The sequence below is a fragment of the Apus apus genome, chromosome 2 (genome assembly GCF_020740795.1).
Source record: "Apus apus isolate bApuApu2 chromosome 2, bApuApu2.pri.cur, whole genome shotgun sequence".
NCBI classification, from domain to species: domain Eukaryota; kingdom Metazoa; phylum Chordata; class Aves; order Apodiformes; family Apodidae; genus Apus; species Apus apus.
In genome coordinates, this window is record NC_067283.1 from 65,246,035 (window position 1) to 65,261,399 (window position 15,365).

General features: G+C 44.9%; 1 protein-coding gene across 5 annotated transcripts in view; it reads right to left on the bottom strand.

Annotated features, from left to right (window-relative positions):
• ATXN1 (ataxin 1) overlaps positions 1 to 15,365 on the bottom strand; it is a 228,226-nt gene that overhangs the window by 18,801 nt on the left and 194,060 nt on the right. The gene's annotated exons all lie outside the window — the stretch shown is intronic.

Here is a 15,365-nt window from a genome sequence, read left to right on the forward strand (position 1 = left end):
GTCACTTCTGAACCTTTGAACCACAGAGTCACTCCCAGGGTGACTTCACATCACACTGGGCCGGGCTGCAGAGGCAGCAGCTGCCCTCATCCACCTCCCAAGCCACAGCTCCTTTCGGCCACACGTGCCCTTCAGCAATGAACCTCAGCCATCTGATCTGTTTACAGCAGCAGCCCAGAGCCAGAGACGGCTCCAAGCCAGGACGTTAAAGTGTAGTTTTTTTCTCCCCCAGTGCTTTGAACTCCCTCTGCTACAGACACCTCACACCCAGGTGTCCGGGCAGGGCTCTGTGCTGGGAGATGCCCCCCATTGCACGCAGGTTGGTCAGAGCCAGACACTGGCACCATCTCCAACTCCACTGGGATTTGATCACCCTGTTTCTTAGCAAATGCCAGAACAGGGAAGCTGCAGGTACTGCACTTGCAGCCACGGCCGCATGCCCGAACCCTCAGCCAGCTCAGCCCTGGGGATGCCTCACTAAAAGCTCATCATTTTATACTGGGCTACTTTGGCTACTGGAGCAAAACAGTTGCTTTCTCTGCTCTGTAAAATTTAATTTGGTGACTTCAGACACCCAAAGGCAACAAAGTCTTCTTAACTCTTTCATTATCTGCTAAGGAAAAGATCACAAATAAATCACATCATGCTTTGGAAAAAAGCAAAAGGTGCTGACAGTCTCCCCCTATCTTCCTAAAACCCTCCTTGCCTTGTCCTGTAATAAACTCTTATGGAGAATGAAACTCTTCCCCAGCCACCAATTCTTATCTGCATTTCTGGCTGTTTTGAAAGATACACGAGAAGGGGTGCTGAGAAACAGTGCACTTCACACAACCAGCATCCTAACAAGAAAAGTATGCATTATAGGAAAGAAAAATGGAAAGAGAAAGAATTAAGAGTGGATGTGAAAGAACAGTGAATGCTGAGCAACAGTAATGATACCTTTGGCAAGCAAAATTCCTTTGGGGGATGTCTTTCTCTGCTGCCTCGCTTCTAATGAACAATAAGCCTGATGTTTATATGCGTATGCAGTACTTCTAAGGCATACTAGACTAAGATTAAACCTATCTTTAAGAGCACTCTTTTATGTTTATGGTCCTCCAAGCTGCTGTAAGCCTGCAGGAAAAGTCCAAACCTTCTAATGGTTTGATACAATCAGTCTTAAGTTAATTATTCCGTTGTTTAAATACTGATAAACAGTAATGAAACATCAATACTGAGACAGCCAGGGGGAGAGGGGTGGGGGAGGGGTAAAGTACTGCTTTCAAGTGACTCCCTGTCTTTGCAGAGAGGGAGAATGGAAGGACTCAAGGCAGCTTCAAAAGAGCAAGGGCTAGCAATGGCTTGAGCAGGGCAACTCTGGGGCAGTGAGACATACACACCAACTGTCCCAATGTGTCAGTACCACCTCCTGGGTGTTGTGACCACAGCCAGTCAAGGGCAGCCAGGAGACAGGGTCCCCACTGTATCAGCATGGGTCTTCCCCCTCCTCCTAACAGTTGCTTAGCATGTCTTGGCAGCAGCTAAAATTATTATATTACACATGACTTACAGATTTTTATTTTTAAGTTTGACTAAAAATAAAACCGCCGAGATCACATTTGCGCAGTCATTCTTAGGTAACTTTATCTCACTGTAGCCTTCTGATCTGGGCAGATGGCTTTGCCAGGTAGTTCAGCAGCTCCTGGCCCAGGCAGCTGCTTGGGATGCCGTGGGGGGATGCCCCTGATACAGGGCACTTGTCCTGCTCCCCTTTCCATGGGGAGCTCACACTGGGCTGGGACAGTTCTTCAGTCTCTTGTGGAGATGGATGTGAGATGCAAACCTAGAATTTAAATATGCTCCCATGGGGAAAAGCTGGAAGAAGAAGCCTGGCCCCTGTGCTTGCAACAGAGCAGGGAGCCTGTACGTGGGACTGAATAGGACAGATGGACAAACCAGGCTCACCCAAACTAGTTGTTCCAAAAGCCCGAAGCATCTGGGTTCAGCCTCTCCACATCAGAAGTGCTACTATGATACTGTATGAAACCTGGTGAAGTTTCACTCTGCAGCAGTTGAAGAAAAAGTTTTGTTTTGCTAAATAACATTCAGTCACTGAGTTTTGGGTAGTCTCCAAAGTCAAAGCTAACATCCTTCAAAAATACCAAATACTAAATCTTTCAAGGTTTTTTTTGTGTGTAAATCTTTCGTATGGCTGATTTCATCATCACCAGTAACAAAAGGGCTGCCCAAAATCTCCTGGAGAGCACACAAGGAATGAACAAGCTTAACAGAGACAAGAATGAGACAGCTGTAGAGCAGTGAAGACTGCCCCACTTTTCCAAGCTCAAATACTTCAGCATGAGACTTTGAACTCTTAACAGACACATGACTGGATTTGCAGAAATGCAAATGTGCAGCATAAAACAGCCTACTTCTACTTCAAGACTTAAAAGTAAAAAGGTGAGTTTTCAGCATAATTCAAGTTCCAGCAACAGCAAAGCTAAGACAGGACTGATTTTGCTCAGGATGCAATGACAACCCAGAGGATCTTAAAGGCAAGAGTTACAAAACTTGGTTCAGTTGTTCTTTGTTGGCTGTCCTAGAAAGATGAATGCCTGCCTTCTGCAGTGTGCTGCACGGGTTGTTGTTTGTGTGTTCTTTTTTTTTCTGATCCAAGTAATTTTTCTGACTCTTGAGATTTCCTTTCTCTTGAACTTCAGATCCGTTGATCACAATGTGCAAGATATGCAAATGAGCAGCAAACCTCAGGTGATTTTTTTTGCTCCCGCTTTGTACGTGTGTGTGTGTGTGTGTCACATGAGTGCGTGCGTGCACGCGCGCCTGTGTAATTATGGCTGGGAAGGTAAAGGGGACAAAAGAGATCAGGGCCAGCAGCTGGACTTTGGTATCTCTGGCAGCGAGTACACATGGAACATTGCTAAAGTGTCTGGACAGCCAGTGTCCGCTGGCAGCCTGCCCACACTCAAATTCCTGGAAAGGCTTAAGGCAGAAAAATAATCACTTGGAGGAGTCACCATCTGGGCTTGCTCTGGTCCCAAAGGGATTGCTCACTGGAGCTCAGGATGTGCGTTTTCATGCAAAACTCCAACGTCTCTCTGCAAGGCACTTTAAACCTCACTAGGTCTCCCAGAACAGTATTTTTCTATTTATTTAATCTAATAAGTATAAAACTCATGAGAGGATACTGGGTTATAGCTTAAGGGGCTAAGCTCCTTTACTTATCTGGAGCCCACCACAAAAGTAAAACCAGCAACACATGTCTCAGTCCACACTGTGATCGTATGCTGTGTTCCACCACCCAGGACTGAGTCTTGGGGTGCAGAGAAGCTGGGGCCAGACTCACAAACCGCCACAGCACCTGGCTGTGCAACCAGTGGGACTTTCACTGCCCTCAGTAATCAGGTACTTTTTGCAGTCCCATGATGTAGCTTAAGACATTTTTAGGTCTCTAAAACACCTTAAAAAATCTAGTCCCTCGTCCTCTCTGGTTCCTGACCCTTCTGCAGCTGCTAACAAACTCACACTGACATTTGCCACTAGGAGCACGGCCACGCATTTGTTTGCCTTATTTCATAGAACAATCACCCAAGGGAGGCAGCCATCAGCTTCCAACTTCAGGGATATTCAATTCAGATGAGTCACTTACTGTCAAAACGCTCCTTTGATCCCAAATCCTAATAGCACACAGATTGTTAAGACTTTTTCACTTTTACCTTCTGCCTCCAGGTATGACCAGTAAACTCTCATAATTATCCATGCAATAATAAAACTGGGTCTCCCTTCTGTCAAGACACCACTGCTCTGCCTGGAAAGTAGATATCGATGCAATATTAAAAGAACACACTGAAAAAATAAATCCTTCATTCGAGGCTGACACACAGCTCTTTATGTCTGGGGTGTTACCAGGCAGAAACAGCAGTGCAGTCTGGAATCGCCCACCCATCCCATCCCATCATGACAGGAGGAGCAGGTAATTTCAGTAGCCCAGGAAATCAGTGGGAAAGGAGGGCACTTCACCCCACCTCTCCCCTCCGAGAAGTCTGGCACCTTGCAGGATCAGATTCAGAGAGATTAAGAGTCAAACACATTGCAGAGGGCTCTGCAGCTGCATTCTGGCTCTCGGATCTATGTGCCAGCTTTCCCTCCCTGCTCTACACCCTGCCTGCTGCCAGCTACACAGTCATAGTTGTAACTGCTACAGATTTCATTAGCTTTGCCATGTGCAGCTCAGCGCACGCCAACAATAGCTATAGGAGTTTCTTGTCCAATACAACCAATTTCACAGCTCTCTGGCAGATTTCCCAGGAGAGCCAACTGCAGAGATCCATTAATAAGAAACATGAAAACCTGTAATAAAATTTGAAATTCTCCTCCCTAAACTAAAGGATTCCTGATCAATACCACACCTGCAAGACTGATTGTCCACTGCCGTGTTAGTTCTTATTATACTCCTGGGAATCAGCTGCAGCAAATTGCTACAAGTTTCTGGAAAGTGAGCAGCTATTCTGCATATCTGTCCGCTCTCCGGTCAGATCAGGCAGCTTCCATGCAATACAAAAAGCAAGCAATACAAGCAAACCTCAGCAAGCACGTCCTAGGATGTGAGATGCCCAATGGCTTGAGATCCCCATTAAATTTTATGATACAAGTGTGTAATTAACAGACTTGAGAGAGGAAGATTTGGAGGAAGAAACAGTGTAAGACACACATCCCAAATGACTGAGTTCCAGGACAGCCGTCCTCTCCATGACATTCATGAATGCAGGTGATACAAAGAGATTATCAGAAAGCTACTCCACTGGTTAACGACCCACTCCTGCTCGTTAGCTCCTGAACTTTGATGATAAGGAGATATCTGCCTTTTCTAAGCAGGGCACGTGCCTCCTGTAGTCCTGTTTTACTACAGTTAATATTTTGTGTAGTGGGCGCTGGTGAGTTCCACAAGAACAGCTTCTCACAGTGCTAGCATTAGCTTAGGTTTTGGTTAGGCGAACTGCTGAATTAATTAGGAGTTGGAATTAACTTCTAGAAGTTTGCTGGTTTCTGCCACCAATTTATCTGTGTGCCATCACCTGGTTCAGCAACAGAAAAGATGCCTGCGTTTTCAACATCTCATGCCATGCTCTGTGCTCACAGCATACCTTTCTGTGCACATGTACAGCGATGCAGCCACACATACCTCTCGTAGGACTGTGGGCGCCATGGGCAATTTGAGTAGATTCCCAGCTGCCTACTCATTTTTCCATGTTTCTTTACCAAACAACTTATTAGCAAAGGAGATCTCTCCTTTTTCAGCATGCTTTGCAGGGAGGTGGTACCACAGAGCACAGCACAAAATGCTGGGTGGGGAGGCAGGCTGGAAGCAAGGAGGCATTCGGACAGAGAGCCAGAAGCCGACCCCGTGGCAGGGCTGCTGTCAGTGGGCTGGGTGCCTTGGCCATCCTGCTGTCCTCCCAGCTCACCCTGTGGGCAGCACTCTTGCTCCACGGCACAGAAATCCCCTGCCTCACAGTGCCAAACCCAAGCACTCAAAAATCATGGGTCAGGTCCTGCTTCCTATCCCCGAAACACATGACACTGGCTTAACATAGAGATTTCTTAACATGATAACGGTAGAGGTTATTTGCTTTTTCATTCTTTCTCCTTTTAACTTGCCCTTCTGCTGCATGAGGCCTTTTGGGCTTGAGGTCTCTAGCTCTCCCTGCAACCCACAAGACCAGAAATGTACTATTTTAGCTGAAAGTGGAATTTCCCATCTCATCTTCTGACACCAGGAACTAGAGTTTGGTGAAACAGTGTCAGATATCTCTAGACTAGTGATAAATATGCAAGAGCTGATAATGTTGATTACAGCAAAATTTCTTTGAGGGTGAAGCACTGGACTCCAGAGCTCTCTGCTCTGGAGGGGGAAGGGGAAAAAGGATTTAACTGCTAAATAAGGGCCTGAACCCTAGGCCAAAGCCATGTGAGTGTGCATGACCTGATGCATGGCTTTCTTCTTCAGCTGCACAGCAGAAAGTGCATCTCAGCTGACCCAACAAGAAGCACCTCTTTCTGCAGCCACAGAAAAAAAACCTGGGTCTGTTGGGCCTGGGGCTTCAGCTCTGGCTGACTGCAAACTGCATGGTCCTACATGCAGAGCCAATCCAGGTGTGATGCTGGAGCGCACTCCAGCAGTGCAGTGTTTTACCACCACACTGTGCTGAAGCCATTACAATCTCACAGAGGTCTGCCAGACTCCTTCAAAGCCCCGCTCTCAAAACCTCAGAAGTGGCCATGCCAGGAGCATCAGAACCACCAATCTAAGGTTCTCAGGGAGGCAACATCCCCCCTTACAGAGACCCAGTGCCTTCAAGGGCAGCATGGAAGCGAAGGAGCAGACAGATGTGTTTTAAAGTGCTTCTGCAACCCCACCAACAGCAGGACAGAAAGGTGCATTCCACCTACACCCCTCCACAAGGGGCAAAATGCAGCATCCAGTCTCTCATCTCCTGCACTGCACCAACTGCTGCCAGCACAGGACAACAGGTTGACAGGACCAGCTTGTCTGATGGTGCACAGCAACATCCTTTACCCTTAACGCCCATCCCTGAGAGGCTCTTCGACAGCTTAAATGAGTGAATAAAGTTAATCTATAAACAAGCATAATACTGAAATTACTTTGTTGATGTTTTTCATTTATCTAAAATGTGCCCAGCTACAATGGGATCTGCCTACACAGTTTTCCATTGAAAATTTCACATGAGTGACTATAAACGTAGCGACACCCACTCGCCGCTCATTTTAACTTGTGACAGAAACTGTCATGCCTGTATGAACACATTTGCACTGCAGATATGTCATGCAGGTCTCCTTCCATGTGTCTGAAAATGCTCGCTAACGTTCTCTCCTCCTTCGGCAAAACAAATTAGAGAGAAGCCTGGCTTTGCTGCCAGGAGACATAAATAAGACCCTAACGAAAAATTACAGAAACCGGGGGCATTTCACTGCTTTGAAGATCCAGCCAGCAACACCAGCAAGCAGCAGCCAACTTGGAGCAGCCATTTTACAGATAAGCACAGGCGCTCATGGGGAGGAATGTACCTTTAAGCAGGGCTGATAAGGGAATGGTGTGAGAGCATGGCTTTAGGGGCAGATTTGGAAAGGTCAGCTGCATGCTTGGTATCTTTCCTTGGAAGTCCTCCCTGCAGACTGCTTCTCTGGTAGATTCCACGTCCTAGCAAATTAGACTATAATTAGTCCATCTGTAAACTGCAAAATATGAACTGATGTTAAATTCCCCTTGAAATGGATCCCAACACCTCGCCTTCTCTCAGGCTTCATTCAGCAAACCTTCAGCTCTAAGCAATTTTCCACGAGCACTTGCTCATAGCCACAGCACATACTCAGTGCCTTCCCGAATCAGGAACACTGACTGTCACCACTGACAAAACCGAAACGCCAGCAGCTCACCCCAGCCCCCAGGCGTGCAGCGTGCTCCTCCAGCACTGCAGAAGTCCAAGAGTGAACTCAGCATCCCCCTCAGCCACCTCTCCAGTCTTTTCTTTCATTCATCTTTTTCTTATTCGGTGCCAGCTATGTTTGGGTGTGCCCTACAGCCCACTCGTCCTGCACAGACCTTCAAACTGGCAATCTCAACACAGGCAGCATCATAGGGGTCAGTGAATGTATGAATGCACACGGGCAGAAAAAAGCCAGACCCAGTCTTCTGCATCCCCTCTCCCCGTAACACATCTGTCCCGGCCCTGCAGTCCACAAAACCAAGTGACCAGTTACTCTTCCCAACTCAGTGTTGCAGGGAGTCTCCCTCCTGCCTCATGGCAAGCGTGGCAGGTGGATAAAATGGGCACAGAGGCCAAATCCATCACCAGTGTCATTTGACTGAGGCCAGCACAGCAGGGCAGAGAACGCGCTGACCGCTGTGATAAGGCAACACAGAAAACAATTAAAAAAAAATATGAAATAATGCAAGTTTATAACACCATAGCAGGCTCCACAGTCATAGTCTTCAGTTGCATTAAAAAAAAATCACCCGTTTCAACTAAGAATGCAAATCATCAGAGTTGATCTCAAACAGGGAACGCTGACAAACGAAGGCGGTGTGCTAACAGACAGTGCCAGTACTCTTAATTTAAGTATGTGAGAAACAAAGGTATGTACCATCCAGGACTGTCAGAAAGAGTTTGCTTTAAACAGCAATCAGAAAGATCTGGAAGGGTTTAAAAATGGCTTTTCTTACAAAAAACAGATACAAGAAAAAACCTTTTGCTTCCCTTCTCACAGCCAACTGAAGAAGGAACAAGAGAATAAAAATCCAAACAGCTCCCATAAAGCTTATTTATATAGGAGTTTCAGGAACTAAGAAGAGTCCTCCGTTGGACATGAGGGTCCAGTGAATCACAGCTTGGAAATCCGAATGGACCTTTTGTAAAAGCCACTGAGCCACGAACATGCTTTCTCACCGCTGCGATCACTTCTGTGAAAGCATCTTACCCATCTGCCACTGGAAATCCACGGCGCAGAGACAAGTGACTCCCCGACACCAGTGAAATGGACAAAAGGATGACTAGCTACCTGCAGCTGGTTTCAATCGAAAAGCGGAGTAATTATTGCAGCCCTCTCCTGTGGCTCATATGGAGCGCAGCACGGAGCTGTAAAGCGTTATGCAAGTCTAATGTGCTGCCAGATCTCTCAGAGCAGGCAGCAGCCAAGTCGCTCCCTCCCACCATTGGCTCAGCTTCATTAACTTAATCAGGTATTCATTCATTCATTCATTCACTCATTCAAAAGAAAAAAAAAATAAATTAAAAAAAAAACTTACACTAAACCTGGCAAATAGCCAATGCCATGCACAGAATGAGCATGCTCACATCAGCCACCAGGGCTGGAATTCAGAGGGCAATCTAAAATCATCCCTTACGCTTTGAGAGAGGCATTAGTTTTGCACCCAGCCTGGGCGCCACAACCTCCCCAACAACGGAGGGCTCGGGAGCTGCTGTGGGGGCTGATGCAGGCTCTGGAGGCCATGGAATTGAGAGCAGCTCTTTAAATCCACACAGCCAGCAGAGTACTTCCCCAGAGCAACAGACTAATAATTAATCTTATTATCTAGGGGGAAGAAACAGAATTGTGACAGGATCATCTCCACTCATTCTGCTGCAAGGCTGCTACCCTTTATTTCACACATAACATATATGTTGCACAGCTTAATGCAGACAGAAGGGAATAAAGCAGAAAAAAAAAAAAAAAAAAAGAAAAGAAAAAGAGGAAGCATCACACAACTGATGATAACAGCAATGGAAATCTTTCTTTGACCCCCACATCTGTAAACATAAGGCTTCCTACTAGCGTGTAGCATCCAAGCATCAAATGAAGTCCTTGCTCTTGCACAGCTCTTGCACTTGTTTTTGTTAGTCTTTACATGTAAGTTTGCAAAGAATGTTATTTCTTCCCTCTAGCTGTCATCAGAATGACTTTTACTGTGTTTTTTTTTCCAGCAAGCTACAAGAAAGCTGCTTTATGACTATTCCAAAAAGCAGGCCTTGAGAGTCAGCTCTGACTTTACTGTGAAGAGTTCCATGCAGTGAGCCAGGCTGGGCATTAAGGACAGGGGAGATGTGTGACATTCCAAACAGTAGAAGCTAAGCAACAGCATGAAAGCAGTGATCATCTTTCCCCCTTATCTCATTCTGTCCTGTGTGAAAAAATACAGGATGGCCAGTTACTCTCAGTAAGTCCATAAAAGTAACATGGAAATACAAAGCACCGTGACTATTTAAAAAATACTGGTTATGATTATATGATGAAAATTAATACACCTACAGACCTGGCTGACATGTCCCAAGATCATCTGCAGTTACCACCCTCCTCCAGTGATGCAAATCAGACCTTACAACCCTCCATTTTTTGTTATCACAGAGAGCACAGATCTTTCCTGCAGGAACTTCAACTGCCTCTGCTCTAGCTAGCCTCCACGTCACTATTTCTCTTCAGACAAAATAAAACAAACTCAGATCTTCTGTGGCCACTGCCACAAACCACAATACAAATGGTGAATCAGACAGACTTTCAAAAAGGGCTCTTAACCTAAGGCTGACATTTAGCTAAAGGTCTGCAGTTCAGATGGATTTAGGAAAAGCATGTAGAAGACCCCAAACCAACGCCCATTACTCTGAGCCTGACTCTTCCTCTGATCAGATTGCAGAAGTCATAGTTAACTCCTGGAATCTTTATTGAATTTCTCTGTAGTTGTATGTACTGAAAAGCACCTAGGTACCTAGTAGACAAGCAAACACACAGCTTCTGGGGAACCAGCTGTTGATACCTGTAAGGGATATAACTGAGCATTAGGTATTGCAGCTCATCAGCAAGAGAACAGTGAAGTATGGCTGAATGTTCCTTCTTCGACTGGTACATGGCAGCTCGTAGGAATTGCTGAGTAGAAATCAAAAACTACTCAGGATGCTTTTACTGCGTTAACAGAATTAAAAATGATAAAGAGATTAAAAGGTGTCTGAAGGTGATACTCTTCTCAGACTTTGTTCCTTAGCTCTTGGGGTCCTGCACTCCAAAGTATGCAGGACATCAGCTAGGCCTTGAAGTACTCTACACTGAAGTCAACCTCCTTCACCAGAAGCTCAGTCTCCAGCTAAGGGCCTTGAAATTATTCAAGCACTTAAGTACTGTTTCTCTTCATTACCTTTGTCCCCATCTCTAAATGGGACTCAAAGCTTGGAGGCTCTTCCTGATAATTTTTCTTCACCTCCCTTCTCTTGCATCCCTGACTCAAATACTTCATTCAAGACACAATGCAAATCCTTCCACCTCTGCCCACGCCACCAATCTTAGTTTCCTCTCTCCTGTTTTAACAGCTCCTCAAGCCTTCTTCTCAGCAGCAACCTCCTTTCCTTCCGTCAAGGCAACAAACAACTGCAAGATTCCATCTTTTGGGCCTCTCCATACTTGGAAGCACCCAGGGAGATGTGATTTCTGACATAAGAAGTAGCTACACGAGTTTTAAAGTAGGCCATCAGAAGAAGGACAGGAATGCAACAGAGCAGGAGAAGAAAACCAGCCTGGGAATGCTATGATTATTTTATCCCAAACAACCCCAACTTGGACAGAGGTTCTAGTTTGGTCTAGATAAAGAAAAGCCATGTGGTTTGAGCAATTCTCTTTCTTTATATGAATCATTTTTCTTCTCCCTCTGAAAGAATCATTAGAAGACTATGGGGTTTCATGATTCAAGGCAGGAGAATGAGAAGGCAATATTTCAGCACTGCGAAATGAGGCTTGCGTGTCTAACCGCACCGCCAGCTCAGAGTTCACTTCTCACAAGTGTCAAGTACATTTTCTCTTCTGTTTCTCTGCAAGCCCCAGTTCTGTCTGTTGTCATCACTCATGGGATTTACCTAATCCCTGAAATGGCAGAAAAAAAAATCATCTTTTTTGCTGGAGAAACAGAATCATGTCTTGAGCACACACTGAAAAATTCAGACTGTACATATAATTTATTGTAGCTCCATTCATCCAGCCAGTGTTGACAGTATAAATACAAATGATGCCCATGACAAAATGCTGAGCTGCAGTCCAGCGTATTCAGTGGTATTTCTTAAAGATTTCCACTCATTTTTGCTGTTTCTCTGCTCACATTCCTCACACTTCACCATATTCAAGCAGCTGCCTGTTTATACAAACACAGCCTGAAACAAAATGTTGATTGCCTTCTTCATCAAAGCTGGTGGATTTAGCTGTATCCACTGGTCTGAACTAGAAAGTGGGGCAGAGGCAATCAAAAGCTAGTGGCTAATTTAAAATCTGTATCTCATGATTCAGCTACAAAGGGGGACTTCAAAACTTTCTAAGCACAGAAATTCACCTTTCTGGAGTTTTATTTTTAACACTAGCGGACTGCGACGTTGACCTTTTAAATTCATTATGTCTCATTGTACACAGCAGGAACAACTTGCTATGCAGCTCCTTTCATACACAAATATATGATGGTGCAGTTCCAGATTTTATTGGCACTCCATGAACTCAGGCCAGCATGAATCCCGATGATGACTGTGCATCCTCTGCTGACAAAACAGCCAGGGCAGCCTACTGCACAGCACCCACTGAAACTGCATTAGCCCCTTCATAGCAACAGACATGTCCAGTTGCAGTTTGCCAATGCACTTCAGTGGGTACAACATAGAGGGCTTTGAAGTCCTCCCTCCAGGCTGAGGTTAAGGCAAGACCTACTGTGGAAGCTTGTTCTCTAACCAATGATACCTCATTCATGACAGGGTTTCAGTTTCCACATCAGCAAAGGACCTTGCAGAAGCACTCCCAACTAAATCAGGGGAAGAGAAAGAGATTCAGCTGGGGATCCAGGTGCTCAAAACCTTTGTGCATTCCACTTCAAATCAGTGATTAAGAGAAGAAAACAGTTAAAATAGGCTCAGATCTTTCCATTGCAAAGCAGAACCCACTGGGGGGACTTTCTTGGGAGAAGAAAGCTCTCCAGGGAGGCCCCTTACAAAATCTGCCTCATCTCACTAAGATGTCTGCTCCAACCAGGAGGAACAGGGAACACTGGCAGTTGGTCAAGTCTGCTTGCAGAGGCACCCTGTGTCTCATTTGTCAACTTTGGAAGTGACAGCAGCAGGACAGACATGCTGTATCCCACTGCTCCGCAGCTTCCCCTGTGGCCATGTGACATTACCCACCATCACCACCCCTATGGCAAAAAGGAAAAGGGTTTTTTTCCCCCCTGCTTTTATTTACAGTCGTTTAGTCCTGGACGGAGTGATTCTCCAGCATCTGATCTGTTTAGCTCTCTGTCTACTCTGCTTTTTCCTTCTGAATGCATAATGAGTTTACATCTGTTAATCTGGTTTGCTTCCTTTTTCATATGTGGTTTTTGATGTGTCAACTCCTTATGGTAGATACGGAATATAATGCTGTTTCTACTGTCTTCTGTTCTCCTTGTCTTTACGAACGAATGTTGCATTTTTTTTATAAATGTGAAATAATGACTGCAATGGATGGTAGTATCTTTGGTACAACGAACATGACAGAAAAATATGGAATTACCACGAGATCATACAACCAGGGTGACTAAAACAACAACATAATCGGTCACAACTTACTCAGTTCCTGAGGAGGAAAAACCTGGGAACGCTCTGCTGTAAGGCTAGTGAAACTAAAGCCAAAATAGGGCACACAGTCACTGTTGCACTTGGGCTAAAATTTAGTAAGAAATAACAGTTTCTAATAGAAGTGGCAGGAATTTTTCAAGGCAAATTTACATTAGGAAATGCTTGTTTTCAAACCTGAATATTTAGGAGGCAAAAATACTTTAATACATTTACAGATGGCAGAAAGCTGCCAGAATTTCTTCGTAAATTTTCTCCCAGTAATATTAAAATATATATATATGTATTAAAAAAAATCCATTTTCTGGGCTCAAATGAAGGTTTGTTTTAAACATTTAATGATGGTGCAATTAAAAATTGCTGTAACTGCAAGAGAAATCTGGTTTGAAATGAAGCTCTAGCCTGAATACAGACCTATAGGCTTTGCAGTACCATTTTGTGAAACATTTTTACCTATTATCTGATTTTCACTGTGTCTCAGCTTTTCAAGTTTTCCTCCCATTACAGCATGAGACATTTCTTTGAGAACTTGGAAATTCTCACAGGCAGAAATATCACTTCCTCCTAGCTCTGATTTCTAATTAGATTTAAAGCTTTCCTAGCAGGGGCAAGACCTATCCAAGCGTTTTGAAACATTGCCAGGTTGATTACCCCTGTACATGAAAATTCACATCCTTGCTCTTGCCTGGCAAAAACCATAAGCTGCACTGGAAAAAGAGTCTTTCTTCTTCTGTGATGGCATCATTCAAGTCACCCCCCAAGGGTCCAATTCTGCCTGCAAAATCTTTCCTTTCAGCTCAGATTGCACAGTATCTTCTCTGATGTGCAGCTGGGTTGAGATGACAGCTACTGCACTGGTTTAATGAGAGGGAAGAGGAGAATGAGAGCAAGGGGAACTGCTGGCTTGTCTGGTAAACTGGGTTGAAGGAGCTGCAGTATCTCTGCAGAAGCCAAAGCTTCAGTGGGGAAGAGGGGGAGAGAGAAGAGACATTTCGTATAAACACACTGCCTGAGCTGTTGCTGAAAGTTGCCAAAGTGGCTACCAGAAGGAACCCTGTGGGATTTCTTGGCTATTAAGAGTGAGGCTACCTTGACTTCTTGCTGTTTGGAGAAGTGGGCTAATGAGATCTTCTGGTGGTCCCAACTGCATTTCTCACATGGGATGCACTGCTACTGCTTTATCAGTGAAACTTTGTACAATTTCAGTTCACTAGTGGGTTGTGGGCAAGGATGGGAATATGCTCTTCACACCTATCCACTGAAAATGCTGGAAAACCCTCAAACAGGATAGATTTTTAGCAAGTGATTTTGATAGCCATGCCCTGTGACATCACTCAGCACAAATGTGCTGAAACCACTCTAGTGAGGAGCTACAAAGGTGAGCGTAAGATAACTCGTGACTCAGCTGTGCTACCTAGGTCACGATCTTGCCCAGGACCCCTGCTGAGGTCCACTGTAGCTGCCATGTGGAGTGTATGACATGTCAGATTCCAAGGACAGCAAAGCACCCTGAAAACAGCATAAGCTGCAGCATGGCTGCACTACACACCAGCACATAGTGGTTCTTCCAAGCAGTTGCACTACCTAAGTCCATCAAAACCCCGTATTTGTCACAGATAAACTACCAGCTGACAGAAAAACCAACAAAAAAACAAGTGTGTTCCACCTACTGCACAGACCTGACACTCCAATTAGACTAGGTGCCTCCTCGCACAATTTACTTTGCTTGCAGAAACATTTCCAGTGGAAGTTGCAGACAAATCAGCCCTGGGATCACCAGCAGCAGCTGCTGCTTTCTGCATGCAGAGTGTTGAGCAAATCAACAGAGATGAGCTCCCTCTCACTCACATCAATCTCAGAGATGCGGGTGACAACTCTGGTTAATTAGAAGACACAGGATGAGACTAAAGAAAAATCGTCGAGCAGCAGCTTAGACTCAAAGTCAAGCTGGTCTGACAAGAAATCACAGCTTTCCCAATTTTCAGTTGGTGGTCAAGTACTTGTTTCCACAGTTCTGCTGTAAAAAAAATTTCCCCCACCACTGTTCTTTTCTGAACTACTGTTTTAGCATTTTTCTTCTTTATTCTCCTCATCTTAGTCTATCTGTCATTCTTGCTTGCTCTTAAATGTTAGTTTCTGTCCTCACTTCAATATCAGTTAAAATACCACTATCACTAAGAGCATGAGACTGAGTCAGAATTGAGACTGTGCACTCACTCATTTCTG